Raw genomic sequence first — 9,491 nt, forward strand, 5'->3', positions numbered from 1 at the left:
AAACTCACGAGGCCCAGAGCCTACGGCCACACCACACTGAATGCGCCCGATCTCGTCTGATCTCGGAAGCTAAGCAGTGTCGGGCCTAGTTAGTACCTGGATGGGAGACCGCCTGGGAATACCAGGTGCTGTAGGCTTTTTTGTGCTCCAAGTTCAGGAAGTGAGCCATTTCTCAATTGCCTTTCAAAACTGCAAGGTCTAGCCGACTAGATGCTTAAAAGTACAAAACTCACTAAGACCAGAGCCTACGGCCACACCACACTGAATGCGCCCGATCTCGTCTGATCTCGGAAGCTAAGCAGTGTCGGGCCTAGTTAGTACCTGGATGGGAGACCGCCTGGGAATACCAGGTGCTGTAGGCTTTTTTGTGCTCCAAGTTCAGGAAGTGAGCCATTTCTCAATTGCCTTTCAAAACTGCAAGGTCTAGCCGACTAGATGCTTAAAAGTACAAAACTCACTAGGCCCAGAGCCTACGGCCACACCACACTGAATGCGCCCGATCTCGTCTGATCTCGGAAGCTAAGCAGTGTCGGGCCTAGTTAGTACCTGGATGGGAGACCGCCTGGGAATACCAGGTGCTGTAGGCTATTTTGTGCTCCATGATTAGTAATTGCACAACTTCTCAATTACTTTTCAAATTTGGTATGTTTCCAAAATAATTTTATCCCGTTTTATAGCGGAAATGTTGGACAACATTATGAGGGCTGGAGCTACCTATTTACATATAATTAGCATACAGGTAGTGTGTTCATGGGTAATAAATCGACTTTCACATGTAATGCAGTACAGAGAATATTGAGTCATTCAAGAGGCATGAAAGAAAGCCGTTATTGTGTTGATTGTTCTCTCCACCTCCCTGCAACAGAAACAGGATGGATGGATTAAAGTTATCCTACCAGACATAGGAGTCCTGAATGGGCCCACCAGTCTTATATATCTCGCCTGATCGAGCCTGATCGAGCGCTGATCGAGCGATGAGCGTGGTATCATGTTGCAAGTGGCTGCATGGCTTAGCTTACTAAATGCAAATGCATAAGAGTAATATTCTTAGCATTTCTAGAGCCTACGGCCACACCACACTGAATGCGCCCGATCTCGTCTGATCTCGGAAGCTAAGCAGTGTCGGGCCTAGTTAGTACCTGGATGGGAGACCGCCTGGGAATACCAGGTGCTGTAGGCTTTTTTGTGCTCCAAGTTCAGGAAGTGAGCCATTTCTCAATTGCCTTTCAAAACTGCAAGGTCTAGCCGACTAGATGCTTAAAAGTACAAAACTCACGAGGCCCAGAGCCTATGGCCACACCACACTGAATGCGCCCGATCTCGTCTGATCTCGGAAGCTAAGCAGTGTCGGGCCTAGTTAGTACCTGGATGGGAGACCGCCTGGGAATACCAGGTGCTGTAGGCTTTTTTGTGCTCCAAGTTCAGGAAGTGAGCCATTTCTCAATTGCCTTTCAAAACTGCAAGGTCTAGCCGACTAGATGCTTAAAAGTACAAAACTCACTAAGACCAGAGCCTACGGCCACACCACACTGAATGCGCCCGATCTCGTCTGATCTCGGAAGCTAAGCAGTGTCGGGCCTAGTTAGTACCTGGATGGGAGACCGCCTGGGAATACCAGGTGCTGTAGGCTTTTTTGTGCTCCAAGTTCAGGAAGTGAGCCATTTCTCAATTGCCTTTCAAAACTGCAAGGTCTAGCCGACTAGATGCTTAAAAGTACAAAACTCACTAGGCCCAGAGCCTACGGCCACACCACACTGAATGCGCCCGATCTCGTCTGATCTCGGAAGCTAAGCAGTGTCGGGCCTAGTTAGTACCTGGATGGGAGACCGCCTGGGAATACCAGGTGCTGTAGGCTATTTTGTGCTCCATGATTAGTAATTGCACAACTTCTCAATTACTTTTCAAATTTGGTATGTTTCCAAAATAATTTTATCCCGTTTTATAGCGGAAATGTTGGACAACATTATGAGGGCTGGAGCTACCTATTTACATATAATTAGCATACAGGTAGTGTGTTCATGGGTAATAAATCGACTTTCACATGTAATGCAGTACAGAGAATATTGAGTCCTTCAAGAGGCATGAAAGAAAGCCGTTATTGTGTTGATTGTTCTCTCCACCTCCCTGCAACAGAAACAGGATGGATGGATTAAAGTTATCCTACCAGACATAGGAGTCCTGAATGGGCCCACCAGTCTTATATATCTCGCCTGATCGAGCCTGATCGAGCGCTGATCGAGCGATGAGCGTGGTATCATGTTGCAAGTGGCTGCATGGCTTAGCTTACTAAATGCAAATGCATAAGAGTAATATTCTTAGCATTTCTAGAGCCTACGGCCACACCACACTGAATGCGCCCGATCTCGTCTGATCTCGGAAGCTAAGCAGTGTCGGGCCTAGTTAGTACCTGGATGGGAGACCGCCTGGGAATACCAGGTGCTGTAGGCTTTTTTGTGCTCCAAGTTCAGGAAGTGAGCCATTTCTCAATTGCCTTTCAAAACTGCAAGGTCTAGCCGACTAGATGCTTAAAAGTACAAAACTCACTAGGCCCAGAGCCTACGGCCACACCACACTGAATGCGCCCGATCTCGTCTGATCTCGGAAGCTAAGCAGTGTCGGGCCTAGTTAGTACCTGGATGGGAGACCGCCTGGGAATACCAGGTGCTGTAGGCTTTTTTGTGCTCCAAGTTCAGGAAGTGAGCCATTTCTCAATTGCCTTTCAAAACTGCAAGGTCTAGCCGACTAGATGCTTAAAAGTACAAAACTCACTAGGCTCAGAGCCTACGGCCACACCACACTGAATGCGCCCGATCTCGTCTGATCTCGGAAGCTAAGCAGTGTCGGGCCTAGTTAGTACCTGGATGGGAGACCGCCTGGGAATACCAGGTGCTGTAGGCTTTTTTGTGCTCCAAGTTCAGGAAGTGAGCCATTTCTCAATTGCCTTTCAAAACTGCAAGGTCTAGCCGACTAGATGCTTAAAAGTACAAAACTCACTAGGCCCAGAGCCTACGGCCACACCACACTGAATGCGCCCGATCTCGTCTGATCTCGGAAGCTAAGCAGTGTCGGGCCTAGTTAGTACCTGGATGGGAGACCGCCTGGGAATACCAGGTGCTGTAGGCTATTTTGTGCTCCATGATTAGTAATTGCACAACTTCTCAATTACTTTTCAAATTTGGTATGTTTCCAAAATAATTTTATCCCGTTTTATAGCGGAAATGTTGGACAACATTATGAGGGCTGGAGCTACCTATTTACATATAATTAGCATACAGGTAGTGTGTTCATGGGTAATAAATCGACTTTCACATGTAATGCAGTACAGAGAATATTGAGTCATTCAAGAGGCATGAAAGAAAGCCGTTATTGTGTTGATTGTTCTCTCCACCTCCCTGCAACAGAAACAGGATGGATGGATTAAAGTTATCCTACCAGACATAGGAGTCCTGAATGGGCCCACCAGTCTTATATATCTCGCCTGATCGAGCCTGATCGAGCGCTGATCGAGCGATGAGCGTGGTATCATGTTGCAAGTGGCTGCATGGCTTAGCTTACTAAATGCAAATGCATAAGAGTAATATTCTTAGCATTTCTAGAGCCTACGGCCACACCACACTGAATGCGCCCGATCTCGTCTGATCTCGGAAGCTAAGCAGTGTCGGGCCTAGTTAGTACCTGGATGGGAGACCGCCTGGGAATACCAGGTGCTGTAGGCTTTTTTGTGCTCCAAGTTCAGGAAGTGAGCCATTTCTCAATTGCCTTTCAAAACTGCAAGGTCTAGCCGACTAGATGCTTAAAAGTACAAAACTCACGAGGCCCAGAGCCTACGGCCACACCACACTGAATGCGCCCGATCTCGTCTGATCTCGGAAGCTAAGCAGTGTCGGGCCTAGTTAGTACCTGGATGGGAGACCGCCTGGGAATACCAGGTGCTGTAGGCTTTTTTGTGCTCCAAGTTCAGGAAGTGAGCCATTTCTCAATTGCCTTTCAAAACTGCAAGGTCTAGCCGACTAGATGCTTAAAAGTACAAAACTCACTAAGACCAGAGCCTACGGCCACACCACACTGAATGCGCCCGATCTCGTCTGATCTCGGAAGCTAAGCAGTGTCGGGCCTAGTTAGTACCTGGATGGGAGACCGCCTGGGAATACCAGGTGCTGTAGGCTTTTTTGTGCTCCAAGTTCAGGAAGTGAGCCATTTCTCAATTGCCTTTCAAAACTGCAAGGTCTAGCCGACTAGATGCTTAAAAGTACAAAACTCACTAGGCCCAGAGCCTACGGCCACACCACACTGAATGCGCCCGATCTCGTCTGATCTCGGAAGCTAAGCAGTGTCGGGCCTAGTTAGTACCTGGATGGGAGACCGCCTGGGAATACCAGGTGCTGTAGGCTATTTTGTGCTCCATGATTAGTAATTGCACAACTTCTCAATTACTTTTCAAATTTGGTATGTTTCCAAAATAATTTTATCCCGTTTTATAGCGGAAATGTTGGACAACATTATGAGGGCTGGAGCTACCTATTTACATATAATTAGCATACAGGTAGTGTGTTCATGGGTAATAAATCGACTTTCACATGTAATGCAGTACAGAGAATATTGAGTCATTCAAGAGGCATGAAAGAAAGCCGTTATTGTGTTGATTGTTCTCTCCACCTCCCTGCAACAGAAACAGGATGGATGGATTAAAGTTATCCTACCAGACATAGGAGTCCTGAATGGGCCCACCAGTCTTATATATCTCGCCTGATCGAGCCTGATCGAGCGCTGATCGAGCGATGAGCGTGGTATCATGTTGCAAGTGGCTGCATGGCTTAGCTTACTAAATGCAAATGCATAAGAGTAATATTCTTAGCATTTCTAGAGCCTACGGCCACACCACACTGAATGCGCCCGATCTCGTCTGATCTCGGAAGCTAAGCAGTGTCGGGCCTAGTTAGTACCTGGATGGGAGACCGCCTGGGAATACCAGGTGCTGTAGGCTTTTTTGTGCTCCAAGTTCAGGAAGTGAGCCATTTCTCAATTGCCTTTCAAAACTGCAAGGTCTAGCCGACTAGATGCTTAAAAGTACAAAACTCACGAGGCCCAGAGCCTACGGCCACACCACACTGAATGCGCCCGATCTCGTCTGATCTCGGAAGCTAAGCAGTGTCGGGCCTAGTTAGTACCTGGATGGGAGACCGCCTGGGAATACCAGGTGCTGTAGGCTTTTTTGTGCTCCAAGTTCAGGAAGTGAGCCATTTCTCAATTGCCTTTCAAAACTGCAAGGTCTAGCCGACTAGATGCTTAAAAGTACAAAACTCACTAAGACCAGAGCCTACGGCCACACCACACTGAATGCGCCCGATCTCGTCTGATCTCGGAAGCTAAGCAGTGTCGGGCCTAGTTAGTACCTGGATGGGAGACCGCCTGGGAATACCAGGTGCTGTAGGCTTTTTTGTGCTCCAAGTTCAGGAAGTGAGCCATTTCTCAATTGCCTTTCAAAACTGCAAGGTCTAGCCGACTAGATGCTTAAAAGTACAAAACTCACTAGGCCCAGAGCCTACGGCCACACCACACTGAATGCGCCCGATCTCGTCTGATCTCGGAAGCTAAGCAGTGTCGGGCCTAGTTAGTACCTGGATGGGAGACCGCCTGGGAATACCAGGTGCTGTAGGCTATTTTGTGCTCCATGATTAGTAATTGCACAACTTCTCAATTACTTTTCAAATTTGGTATGTTTCCAAAATAATTTTATCCCGTTTTATAGCGGAAATGTTGGACAACATTATGAGGGCTGGAGCTACCTATTTACATATAATTAGCATACAGGTAGTGTGTTCATGGGTAATAAATCGACTTTCACATGTAATGCAGTACAGAGAATATTGAGTCATTCAAGAGGCATGAAAGAAAGCCGTTATTGTGTTGATTGTTCTCTCCACCTCCCTGCAACAGAAACAGGATGGATGGATTAAAGTTATCCTACCAGACATAGGAGTCCTGAATGGGCCCACCAGTCTTATATATCTCGCCTGATCGAGCCTGATCGAGCGCTGATCGAGCGATGAGCGTGGTATCATGTTGCAAGTGGCTGCATGGCTTAGCTTACTAAATGCAAATGCATAAGAGTAATATTCTTAGCATTTCTAGAGCCTACGGCCACACCACACTGAATGCGCCCGATCTCGTCTGATCTCGGAAGCTAAGCAGTGTCGGGCCTAGTTAGTACCTGGATGGGAGACCGCCTGGGAATACCAGGTGCTGTAGGCTTTTTTGTGCTCCAAGTTCAGGAAGTGAGCCATTTCTCAATTGCCTTTCAAAACTGCAAGGTCTAGCCGACTAGATGCTTAAAAGTACAAAACTCACGAGGCCCAGAGCCTACGGCCACACCACACTGAATGCGCCCGATCTCGTCTGATCTCGGAAGCTAAGCAGTGTCGGGCCTAGTTAGTACCTGGATGGGAGACCGCCTGGGAATACCAGGTGCTGTAGGCTTTTTTGTGCTCCAAGTTCAGGAAGTGAGCCATTTCTCAATTGCCTTTCAAAACTGCAAGGTCTAGCCGACTAGATGCTTAAAAGTACAAAACTCACTAAGACCAGAGCCTACGGCCACACCACACTGAATGCGCCCGATCTCGTCTGATCTCGGAAGCTAAGCAGTGTCGGGCCTAGTTAGTACCTGGATGGGAGACCGCCTGGGAATACCAGGTGCTGTAGGCTTTTTTGTGCTCCAAGTTCAGGAAGTGAGCCATTTCTCAATTGCCTTTCAAAACTGCAAGGTCTAGCCGACTAGATGCTTAAAAGTACAAAACTCACTAGGCCCAGAGCCTACGGCCACACCACACTGAATGCGCCCGATCTCGTCTGATCTCGGAAGCTAAGCAGTGTCGGGCCTAGTTAGTACCTGGATGGGAGACCGCCTGGGAATACCAGGTGCTGTAGGCTATTTTGTGCTCCATGATTAGTAATTGCACAACTTCTCAATTACTTTTCAAATTTGGTATGTTTCCAAAATAATTTTATCCCGTTTTATAGCGGAAATGTTGGACAACATTATGAGGGCTGGAGCTACCTATTTACATATAATTAGCATACAGGTAGTGTGTTCATGGGTAATAAATCGACTTTCACATGTAATGCAGTACAGAGAATATTGAGTCATTCAAGAGGCATGAAAGAAAGCCGTTATTGTGTTGATTGTTCTCTCCACCTCCCTGCAACAGAAACAGGATGGATGGATTAAAGTTATCCTACCAGACATAGGAGTCCTGAATGGGCCCACCAGTCTTATATATCTCGCCTGATCGAGCCTGATCGAGCGCTGATCGAGCGATGAGCGTGGTATCATGTTGCAAGTGGCTGCATGGCTTAGCTTACTAAATGCAAATGCATAAGAGTAATATTCTTAGCATTTCTAGAGCCTACGGCCACACCACACTGAATGCGCCCGATCTCGTCTGATCTCGGAAGCTAAGCAGTGTCGGGCCTAGTTAGTACCTGGATGGGAGACCGCCTGGGAATACCAGGTGCTGTAGGCTTTTTTGTGCTCCAAGTTCAGGAAGTGAGCCATTTCTCAATTGCCTTTCAAAACTGCAAGGTCTAGCCGACTAGATGCTTAAAAGTACAAAACTCACGAGGCCCAGAGCCTATGGCCACACCACACTGAATGCGCCCGATCTCGTCTGATCTCGGAAGCTAAGCAGTGTCGGGCCTAGTTAGTACCTGGATGGGAGACCGCCTGGGAATACCAGGTGCTGTAGGCTTTTTTGTGCTCCAAGTTCAGGAAGTGAGCCATTTCTCAATTGCCTTTCAAAACTGCAAGGTCTAGCCGACTAGATGCTTAAAAGTACAAAACTCACTAAGACCAGAGCCTACGGCCACACCACACTGAATGCGCCCGATCTCGTCTGATCTCGGAAGCTAAGCAGTGTCGGGCCTAGTTAGTACCTGGATGGGAGACCGCCTGGGAATACCAGGTGCTGTAGGCTTTTTTGTGCTCCAAGTTCAGGAAGTGAGCCATTTCTCAATTGCCTTTCAAAACTGCAAGGTCTAGCCGACTAGATGCTTAAAAGTACAAAACTCACTAGGCCCAGAGCCTACGGCCACACCACACTGAATGCGCCCGATCTCGTCTGATCTCGGAAGCTAAGCAGTGTCGGGCCTAGTTAGTACCTGGATGGGAGACCGCCTGGGAATACCAGGTGCTGTAGGCTATTTTGTGCTCCATGATTAGTAATTGCACAACTTCTCAATTACTTTTCAAATTTGGTATGTTTCCAAAATAATTTTATCCCGTTTTATAGCGGAAATGTTGGACAACATTATGAGGGCTGGAGCTACCTATTTACATATAATTAGCATACAGGTAGTGTGTTCATGGGTAATAAATCGACTTTCACATGTAATGCAGTACAGAGAATATTGAGTCATTCAAGAGGCATGAAAGAAAGCCGTTATTGTGTTGATTGTTCTCTCCACCTCCCTGCAACAGAAACAGGATGGATGGATTAAAGTTATCCTACCAGACATAGGAGTCCTGAATGGGCCCACCAGTCTTATATATCTCGCCTGATCGAGCCTGATCGAGCGCTGATCGAGCGATGAGCGTGGTATCATGTTGCAAGTGGCTGCATGGCTTAGCTTACTAAATGCAAATGCATAAGAGTAATATTCTTAGCATTTCTAGAGCCTACGGCCACACCACACTGAATGCGCCCGATCTCGTCTGATCTCGGAAGCTAAGCAGTGTCGGGCCTAGTTAGTACCTGGATGGGAGACCGCCTGGGAATACCAGGTGCTGTAGGCTTTTTTGTGCTCCAAGTTCAGGAAGTGAGCCATTTCTCAATTGCCTTTCAAAACTGCAAGGTCTAGCCGACTAGATGCTTAAAAGTACAAAACTCACGAGGCCCAGAGCCTACGGCCACACCACACTGAATGCGCCCGATCTCGTCTGATCTCGGAAGCTAAGCAGTGTCGGGCCTAGTTAGTACCTGGATGGGAGACCGCCTGGGAATACCAGGTGCTGTAGGCTTTTTTGTGCTCCAAGTTCAGGAAGTGAGCCATTTCTCAATTGCCTTTCAAAACTGCAAGGTCTAGCCGACTAGATGCTTAAAAGTACAAAACTCACTAAGACCAGAGCCTACGGCCACACCACACTGAATGCGCCCGATCTCGTCTGATCTCGGAAGCTAAGCAGTGTCGGGCCTAGTTAGTACCTGGATGGGAGACCGCCTGGGAATACCAGGTGCTGTAGGCTTTTTTGTGCTCCAAGTTCAGGAAGTGAGCCATTTCTCAATTGCCTTTCAAAACTGCAAGGTCTAGCCGACTAGATGCTTAAAAGTACAAAACTCACTAGGCCCAGAGCCTACGGCCACACCACACTGAATGCGCCCGATCTCGTCTGATCTCGGAAGCTAAGCAGTGTCGGGCCTAGTTAGTACCTGGATGGGAGACCGCCTGGGAATACCAGGTGCTGTAGGCTTTTTTGTGCTCCAAGTTCAGGAAGTGAG

The 9,491-nt window shown here is 47.7% G+C and overlaps 31 non-coding genes across 31 annotated transcripts; all 31 read left to right on the forward strand.

Annotated features, from left to right (window-relative positions):
• The first annotated feature begins 18 nt into the window (after positions 1-18).
• On the forward strand, positions 19-137 carry LOC138552347 (5S ribosomal RNA). Its single transcript, XR_011296030.1, has one exon. It is a non-coding gene; the product is annotated as a 5S ribosomal RNA (ribosomal RNA).
• Positions 138-243: 106 nt separating this feature from the next.
• LOC138552348 (5S ribosomal RNA) lies at positions 244-362 on the forward strand. Its single transcript, XR_011296031.1, has one exon. It is a non-coding gene; the product is annotated as a 5S ribosomal RNA (ribosomal RNA).
• A 106-nt stretch (positions 363-468) lies between these two features.
• LOC138552349 (5S ribosomal RNA) lies at positions 469-587 on the forward strand. Its single transcript, XR_011296032.1, has one exon. It is a non-coding gene; the product is annotated as a 5S ribosomal RNA (ribosomal RNA).
• A 474-nt stretch (positions 588-1,061) lies between these two features.
• Positions 1,062-1,180, forward strand: LOC138552351 (5S ribosomal RNA). Its single transcript, XR_011296034.1, has one exon. It is a non-coding gene; the product is annotated as a 5S ribosomal RNA (ribosomal RNA).
• Positions 1,181-1,286: 106 nt separating this feature from the next.
• On the forward strand, positions 1,287-1,405 carry LOC138552498 (5S ribosomal RNA). Its single transcript, XR_011296180.1, has one exon. It is a non-coding gene; the product is annotated as a 5S ribosomal RNA (ribosomal RNA).
• Positions 1,406-1,511: 106 nt separating this feature from the next.
• Positions 1,512-1,630, forward strand: LOC138552352 (5S ribosomal RNA). The gene has a single exon (XR_011296035.1). It is a non-coding gene; the product is annotated as a 5S ribosomal RNA (ribosomal RNA).
• Positions 1,631-1,736: 106 nt separating this feature from the next.
• Positions 1,737-1,855, forward strand: LOC138552354 (5S ribosomal RNA). Its single transcript, XR_011296036.1, has one exon. It is a non-coding gene; the product is annotated as a 5S ribosomal RNA (ribosomal RNA).
• Positions 1,856-2,329: 474 nt separating this feature from the next.
• On the forward strand, positions 2,330-2,448 carry LOC138552355 (5S ribosomal RNA). The gene has a single exon (XR_011296037.1). It is a non-coding gene; the product is annotated as a 5S ribosomal RNA (ribosomal RNA).
• A 106-nt stretch (positions 2,449-2,554) lies between these two features.
• LOC138552356 (5S ribosomal RNA) lies at positions 2,555-2,673 on the forward strand. Its single transcript, XR_011296038.1, has one exon. It is a non-coding gene; the product is annotated as a 5S ribosomal RNA (ribosomal RNA).
• Positions 2,674-2,779: 106 nt separating this feature from the next.
• On the forward strand, positions 2,780-2,898 carry LOC138552357 (5S ribosomal RNA). Its single transcript, XR_011296039.1, has one exon. It is a non-coding gene; the product is annotated as a 5S ribosomal RNA (ribosomal RNA).
• A 106-nt stretch (positions 2,899-3,004) lies between these two features.
• Positions 3,005-3,123, forward strand: LOC138552358 (5S ribosomal RNA). The gene has a single exon (XR_011296040.1). It is a non-coding gene; the product is annotated as a 5S ribosomal RNA (ribosomal RNA).
• A 474-nt stretch (positions 3,124-3,597) lies between these two features.
• Positions 3,598-3,716, forward strand: LOC138552359 (5S ribosomal RNA). The gene has a single exon (XR_011296041.1). It is a non-coding gene; the product is annotated as a 5S ribosomal RNA (ribosomal RNA).
• Positions 3,717-3,822: 106 nt separating this feature from the next.
• Positions 3,823-3,941, forward strand: LOC138552360 (5S ribosomal RNA). Its single transcript, XR_011296042.1, has one exon. It is a non-coding gene; the product is annotated as a 5S ribosomal RNA (ribosomal RNA).
• Positions 3,942-4,047: 106 nt separating this feature from the next.
• Positions 4,048-4,166, forward strand: LOC138552361 (5S ribosomal RNA). Its single transcript, XR_011296043.1, has one exon. It is a non-coding gene; the product is annotated as a 5S ribosomal RNA (ribosomal RNA).
• A 106-nt stretch (positions 4,167-4,272) lies between these two features.
• On the forward strand, positions 4,273-4,391 carry LOC138552363 (5S ribosomal RNA). The gene has a single exon (XR_011296045.1). It is a non-coding gene; the product is annotated as a 5S ribosomal RNA (ribosomal RNA).
• A 474-nt stretch (positions 4,392-4,865) lies between these two features.
• Positions 4,866-4,984, forward strand: LOC138552364 (5S ribosomal RNA). Its single transcript, XR_011296046.1, has one exon. It is a non-coding gene; the product is annotated as a 5S ribosomal RNA (ribosomal RNA).
• Positions 4,985-5,090: 106 nt separating this feature from the next.
• Positions 5,091-5,209, forward strand: LOC138552365 (5S ribosomal RNA). Its single transcript, XR_011296047.1, has one exon. It is a non-coding gene; the product is annotated as a 5S ribosomal RNA (ribosomal RNA).
• Positions 5,210-5,315: 106 nt separating this feature from the next.
• LOC138552366 (5S ribosomal RNA) lies at positions 5,316-5,434 on the forward strand. The gene has a single exon (XR_011296048.1). It is a non-coding gene; the product is annotated as a 5S ribosomal RNA (ribosomal RNA).
• Positions 5,435-5,540: 106 nt separating this feature from the next.
• LOC138552367 (5S ribosomal RNA) lies at positions 5,541-5,659 on the forward strand. The gene has a single exon (XR_011296049.1). It is a non-coding gene; the product is annotated as a 5S ribosomal RNA (ribosomal RNA).
• A 474-nt stretch (positions 5,660-6,133) lies between these two features.
• Positions 6,134-6,252, forward strand: LOC138552368 (5S ribosomal RNA). The gene has a single exon (XR_011296050.1). It is a non-coding gene; the product is annotated as a 5S ribosomal RNA (ribosomal RNA).
• Positions 6,253-6,358: 106 nt separating this feature from the next.
• LOC138552369 (5S ribosomal RNA) lies at positions 6,359-6,477 on the forward strand. The gene has a single exon (XR_011296051.1). It is a non-coding gene; the product is annotated as a 5S ribosomal RNA (ribosomal RNA).
• Positions 6,478-6,583: 106 nt separating this feature from the next.
• Positions 6,584-6,702, forward strand: LOC138552370 (5S ribosomal RNA). The gene has a single exon (XR_011296052.1). It is a non-coding gene; the product is annotated as a 5S ribosomal RNA (ribosomal RNA).
• A 106-nt stretch (positions 6,703-6,808) lies between these two features.
• On the forward strand, positions 6,809-6,927 carry LOC138552371 (5S ribosomal RNA). Its single transcript, XR_011296053.1, has one exon. It is a non-coding gene; the product is annotated as a 5S ribosomal RNA (ribosomal RNA).
• A 474-nt stretch (positions 6,928-7,401) lies between these two features.
• On the forward strand, positions 7,402-7,520 carry LOC138552372 (5S ribosomal RNA). The gene has a single exon (XR_011296054.1). It is a non-coding gene; the product is annotated as a 5S ribosomal RNA (ribosomal RNA).
• Positions 7,521-7,626: 106 nt separating this feature from the next.
• LOC138552499 (5S ribosomal RNA) lies at positions 7,627-7,745 on the forward strand. Its single transcript, XR_011296181.1, has one exon. It is a non-coding gene; the product is annotated as a 5S ribosomal RNA (ribosomal RNA).
• A 106-nt stretch (positions 7,746-7,851) lies between these two features.
• Positions 7,852-7,970, forward strand: LOC138552374 (5S ribosomal RNA). Its single transcript, XR_011296056.1, has one exon. It is a non-coding gene; the product is annotated as a 5S ribosomal RNA (ribosomal RNA).
• A 106-nt stretch (positions 7,971-8,076) lies between these two features.
• On the forward strand, positions 8,077-8,195 carry LOC138552375 (5S ribosomal RNA). The gene has a single exon (XR_011296057.1). It is a non-coding gene; the product is annotated as a 5S ribosomal RNA (ribosomal RNA).
• A 474-nt stretch (positions 8,196-8,669) lies between these two features.
• Positions 8,670-8,788, forward strand: LOC138552376 (5S ribosomal RNA). Its single transcript, XR_011296058.1, has one exon. It is a non-coding gene; the product is annotated as a 5S ribosomal RNA (ribosomal RNA).
• A 106-nt stretch (positions 8,789-8,894) lies between these two features.
• LOC138552377 (5S ribosomal RNA) lies at positions 8,895-9,013 on the forward strand. The gene has a single exon (XR_011296059.1). It is a non-coding gene; the product is annotated as a 5S ribosomal RNA (ribosomal RNA).
• Positions 9,014-9,119: 106 nt separating this feature from the next.
• LOC138552378 (5S ribosomal RNA) lies at positions 9,120-9,238 on the forward strand. Its single transcript, XR_011296060.1, has one exon. It is a non-coding gene; the product is annotated as a 5S ribosomal RNA (ribosomal RNA).
• A 106-nt stretch (positions 9,239-9,344) lies between these two features.
• Positions 9,345-9,463, forward strand: LOC138552379 (5S ribosomal RNA). Its single transcript, XR_011296061.1, has one exon. It is a non-coding gene; the product is annotated as a 5S ribosomal RNA (ribosomal RNA).
• Positions 9,464-9,491: the final 28 nt, after the last annotated feature.

Source organism: Ambystoma mexicanum, unplaced genomic scaffold (genome assembly GCF_040938575.1).
Source record: "Ambystoma mexicanum isolate Mex_15411 unplaced genomic scaffold, UKY_AmexF1_1 Mex_scaf106, whole genome shotgun sequence".
NCBI lineage: Eukaryota > Metazoa > Chordata > Amphibia > Caudata > Ambystomatidae > Ambystoma > Ambystoma mexicanum.